This window comes from Physeter macrocephalus, chromosome 11 (genome assembly GCF_002837175.3).
Source record: "Physeter macrocephalus isolate SW-GA chromosome 11, ASM283717v5, whole genome shotgun sequence".
In the NCBI taxonomy this organism is placed as follows: Eukaryota; Metazoa; Chordata; class Mammalia; order Artiodactyla; family Physeteridae; genus Physeter; species Physeter macrocephalus.
Genome location: NC_041224.1, coordinates 25,278,459 through 25,284,092, shown reverse-complemented (window position 1 = coordinate 25,284,092; position 5,634 = coordinate 25,278,459). Strand labels below are relative to the sequence as shown.

The 5,634-nt window shown below is 45.2% G+C and overlaps 1 protein-coding gene across 3 annotated transcripts in view; it reads left to right on the top strand.

The window, feature by feature from the left end:
* The window catches only part of CAMK1D (calcium/calmodulin dependent protein kinase ID), a 449,867-nt gene that overhangs the window by 57,515 nt on the left and 386,718 nt on the right, over positions 1 to 5,634 (top strand). The gene's annotated exons all lie outside the window — the stretch shown is intronic.

The window sequence follows — 5,634 nt, the reverse complement described above, 5'->3', positions numbered from 1 at the left end:
CGGAGCACAGGCTCCGGACGCCCAGGCCCAGCGGCCATGGCCCACGGACCCAGCCGCTCCGCGGCACGCGGGATCCTCCCAGACCGGGGCGCGAACCCGGCTCCCCTGCATCGGCAGGCGGACGCGCAACCACCGCGCCACCAGGGAAGCCCCTGCAGGTGGATTCTTAAGCACTGCGCCACTAGGGTAGTCCCAATGCTGTTTATTTTCTTAGGGCTTCCCCATAATTCTTGTCAGATTAATTTGCCATATTATTAGTAAATATTTCTTGAATGACTTTACTAACAATTTCCAACCAGATGATGGTGGTGACAAGTCAGCAATGCCATTTCCTGGTATGTGTGAAACTACGTGCATTTTCTTGATATGTGTATATTTTTCTGTCTCATAAGTGAGGTCATCCAGTTGGTAAACGTGTCTGGGGGACAGGGGTGGAATCGCAAGAACTTGGAGCAGTTTTGCCCTGTCCCCTGCCCCAAAAGTGTTTAAAGGAAAAGCCAGTTTCTTTGAAGCTTAATATTGTCCTGATTTACAGTCTGCTCAAAATAGACTTGTATCTGTCTCCTTGTAATAAATGTGTCTCGAAAGGCTGAAGAAACACATAGAAAAAAAAAAAAAGTACTTCTCTGGAAGGCTGCTCTCCAGAGAAAGTGAATTGATAAATCTTTTTGTTGCTGGTTTCACAAATCAAAGGAGGACATGTGGAGTGTGATAAGGCAGTGGGGCAAATATATAATACGTTTGATAGCAGATATTAGTTCTCTCTGAGCTGGAATGACATGGATTTTAATAGGTGACCAGAAGCAAGGCAATTCTAGACCTTAGGGACAGCCTGGGGTCTTGCCTTTGTTGAGCTTTGGTTTCATCTTGAAGGATATTCTTTCCCCTGCCCTCTTTTATTGATTATTTTTAACCCATCTCTGCAGATATACTTAGTGCTTTTGCTCTTCTTGGGTTTGTGCCAATTGCCAAAGGTGCCGGAGCATTGTGCTTTGTTGTAGTGGCTGCTGTGTGTCTGTGACCTTTCTAGAATGTTTGTAGATCTCATCTCACATTGCAGGACGTGCTCGAAAATCCAGTGCATTCATGCCTCTACTAAGCTCAGAGCCCACCTCATGGTCCCCTGACACCACCTCACTAAACGTTGACTCATGGAGTATTTATTTGGGCTGGTCAGGGTGCTGAGTAACCATCTCCGGACGAGATGACCTCGGCCAGGCCTCTGCGTCTTGTTTTCTTATCCCGTGGGCACAGCTGAGCCTTGGCCGGGTTTTAGTTTTTGGGCGGGTGCTTGTGAGGAGGATGCCAAGAACCTGAGCTCACAAGTTTCTGGCTTTAGTTTAAAAAGAATTTCAACTTGACCTCAGCGCCTTGGGCTGTGCTCACGGGTATGAGTTCATGTTGAGATGCTCATTTTGTGGCGTCTTGCAGAAGTAGAGCTTGTGGCCTTGGTGGCTCTGGATGGGATGACCGGAGGGAAGCTGGCGGCTGTCTGCTTTTTCCCCAGCCACCTCCAGCATGCTCGCCCCGCCTCTCGATAGCCATTCAAGAAAGAAAAGTGCGGGCTTCCCTGGTGGCGCAGTGGTTGAGAGTCCGCCTGCCGATGCAGGGGACGCGGGTTCGTGCCCCGGTCCGGGAGGATCCCACATGCCGCGGAGCGGCTGGGCCCGTGAGCCGTGGCCGCTGAGCCTGCGCGTCCGGAGCCTGTGCTCCGCAGCGGGAGAGGCCGCAACGGTGAGAGGCCCGCATACCGCAAAAAAAAAAAAAAAAAAAAAAAAAAAAGAACAAATAGTGAATGCTCGAGGTAGCTGACGTGCCCTCACCAAGCCAAACGGGTGATCGTGTCTATTACTACACCTACTCCACAGGGTTCCTGGGTTGATCCAAATAAAAATGGAATCATGAATTTGAAACCTGCCTTCACATCTTACGTGGTGTGAGTGTTGTACAGTGATGGTGAGGAAGGTGGTGACGATGCAGGGTCCCAGAACAGAAGGACATGGAACTGTGGATTGAAGGAGAAGTTTCTGGTTTGCTGGTGTTTATGGATCTCGAGTCCCTAGGTGTGGGATTGTTCTGATTTCAAATGCTCTGTTCCATGGTCATAGTGTATATTTCCGACTAAAATCGTGCCATTGTTTATTTGGAAAAAATGGGCTGTTTTCACCGAGTTTGATGGCGGGAAACCTGGCCGGCCAGCCTTGAATTGGGGTCCTTGCGCTCCCTTCCCGGTTCTGAAGTCCACATGCTTTTTAAAAGCCAGTGGTCTTCAGGCTGTAGCCAGCATCAGAATCACCTGGACGGCTTGTTAAAACACCCATTCTAGGCTTTAGCCCCTGAGTTGCTTGGGGTTTGAAAATTTGCCTTTCCGACCAGTTCCCAGGTGATGCTAATGCTGGTGGTGGGCGGCCCATGCTTTGAGAAGCATTACTCTGTACCATCTGGACTGCTTTTTCTGGGCACTGGTTCAAGACAAAGTTTTCCCGGGGTCATAATAATGTACTGGGGTTTCCAGAAATCCAGATATGTTAAGTGGACAGGATTATCCTTTTTTTCCTTGAAATTTTGTCTTTCCTATTTTCTCATGGGAAATATCCTTTCTGTCATGAAATGATGGTAACTGTGTCGGTAGCTTGGAGGTACTGACCTTACTGGAAAAATTAAGAGTTGGCAACTCTCCTCAAGTTCCTTGATTTAGGGGAAAATTCTGCAGCTTTCTGAAACTCAAAATTCCGCCAACGATAATCTAATACGTGTATGTGTAGTTTAGTTCCTTTATTTAAAAATTTTCTCCTTTTGAACAGGAGGTGGGGAGAATGGAGGTGGTGTAATAAGAAATATGTGTTTGTTACTTTGGCAAAGTCCTTGCTGTTTTATTTTCTGGAGATAATTACACTAAACTTCCTCTTTTGTTTGTTTGTTTTACAAAACCCCTGTCTTTTGCAGCAAGCTCACTGTACAAAGAAGACAGTGGCCCGGGTACAGTAATATACATTGGCTATGATGTGTGTTATCTTGGAAATCATCTGTTTCCTCTGTGGTTTCAGAAATAGCTGGGAGAGGGGTCAGCCACGGTGAGGATCCGGCGAGCGTTTTTGATCTGATGTTTTATCTGTTGTGCCTCATTATCTTCCTGTTCGGCGGGAGATGTTACGGTTTGTACAAACATCTTGTGTTTTGGGAACTTTTTACAGCTTTCTCAAGCCTTGCTTTTGAAGAAATCTAACACTAATAAAGCCCGTTTGTAGGCTGCTTTCTGGAAGTGTTCTGATAAGCTTTCCCTATGGTTTTGGAATATTTTAGGCAAAGTGTAGAAGAAATTTGAGCAGCTATTCCCTGTGAATTTGAATTTGGATAGTTTCCTTGAAATACCCTCTTTCTTTTTTTTTTAAAATGCATTACTTTAAAAAAAATATATTTATTTATTTATTCATTTATTTGGTTGCACCTGGTCTTAGCCTTGGCAGGTAGGCTCCCCAGTGCAAGCATGCATGTGGGATCTAGTCCCCCGACCAGGGGTCAAACCCAGGCCCCCTGCGTTGGGAGCACGGAGTCCCATCCACTGCGCCACCAGGGAAGTCTCAAAAAACCCTCGTTCTTGCTCACAGTGTCCAGCTTTTTGCCTTGAGTTTTCAGGTGGTTAATTAGCTTATTTCTCCATTTGGCTTTCCTGTGTAGACGTCATCATAGTTGAAGTCTTTCTGATCTTGCTTCATGGCCAAATTCAGTTCAGATTTAGGAAGTAGGTGATGGAGAGTCAGTTTCTCTTCTGTGCTTAAAAGTTTCCCTTAATGTTCATTTTGAATTTCTACTGAAAAAAGGTGTCAACTTAACCCTCTTTGATTTTCCCTTGTAAGTCTGTCTTGTTTCCCTGTTTGATTGTGTTACCCTTCCCACGTTTATAGATTCCGCCCCAACTCTTGCCATTTTCAGTCCCATTATTATAGTTAGGACACCGTTTCTTAGCTTACTAACTTTTCTTTTCTTGAAGAATGGTGTTGCAAGCTTCCCAAGATTTTCTAGTCCATTAAACTTGAAACGTATGTGATTTTCCCTTTCAAAAATAAAGTTACTTCCTTACCTAGACATTTCTTTTAGCATCTTGGAGTACATATTGGTGAGATACATTTATTCTATAAGTATTTATACTTTCTAAAAATTATTTCTTGCGAGCATTCTATGTCCATGGCTCTTTTTCAGGGTCTTCTTTACTTCTGCATTTTACTTCTTTACTTTACTTCTTTATTCTTAACTCAGCGCTAAGAAATCACTTCTCCGTTCAAAGCAGATTGAAATCATGGTTATTTTGTCTTCTTTAAAATAGACAGTTGACTGTGGGAGCCAAAGTATTTATTAATATGTGATTGTGGCTGTTCTTACTCTAAGACTTGTGTAGTGTAGCGGAATAAAGGACAGTATTTCAATTCATTTAAAAAATATTATCTCTGTGGGTTTCTTAGGGTCCACATGGTTTTTTCCTTAGGTAATAGGATAGTCCCTTTTAAAAAATCAGTGTTAAGTATATGAATGGAGAGGTCTCTGCAAATGTCATTTAAAAAGAAAACGTTTAGTTTGGATTGAACTTTTTATGGAATTGGGCATGTAATGCCATTTGATTTGCTGAGATTTGGTGTTATTAATAGAATAGACAAATCAGCATTTTCTCGGGTGTGTGTAAGACTTGCTTGTTTTTCCTGCCTTGATTGCTGGTTGCACATGAAATTCAGAAAAGGAAAAATTGTGTAGTGCACAGAGGAAGGGTGGAGGAGGAGTGACTCTAGACTGCCAGGGTCCTATGTCTGCTTCTCTTACAGCCCTTTTGGCTAGAGGCCTTCATTTCCAAACTGCCCGGATGGGGCCTGATAAAGCTAATCCAGGGCCCTGTGAGTCTGGGGGTCAGGCGGGAAGCCCACGGATTGTGTGTTGGCGGTACTGAAGGTGAGAAGGCTGTCTGCAGGGCAGGGTGGCCATGAGGCCAGGATGTCACTGGGCACCAGAGGGGAGGTTCTGACTAGTCTTCAATACTTGGCAATGGAGAGAGCTAGAAGCCACTTGCCTTACTCTGTGTCACAGTTTTTCCAGGGTGAGTGAAATTCTCTGCCCGTGGCTTCTGCTGCCCTCAAAGTCCTATTCCTTCCCATCTCTTCTTTCCTTAACTGGTCCAGCCCACCCTGCTCGAGCGCTTCCAGCATCCCCAGCTGTTCTGCCAGAAGTGAGCCTCATCGCGGGTGTGTCCGAGTCTGTTGGCGGACTCCCTAAGCATCTTCCAGGGTCTGAGATGCCAGAGATGCCGTAGGCTGCTGGGGGCTGTGGACTGGTTTGTTGATATAACATTGTTGGGGCTCCTGAGTCAGACTGCTTGGGGCTGAGTCCCAGTTTGGTTGTGTGACTTTGGATGAGTCATTTAAACTCCTGAAGCCTCTGTTTCCTCATCTGTAAAATGGGCACAGTAACAGTACTTGGCTCATAGGGCAGTCCATGGAAAGAACATAGCATCGTGCTGAAATAGAATCAGTTTTCAAAAAATAGTGTCTATTAGTACTGTCTGAACACAGGGTAATGGATGTGACCTTCTGATTTTTCTTCGTGTGTGTGTGTGTGTGTGTGTGTGTGTGTGTGAGAGAGAGAGAGAGA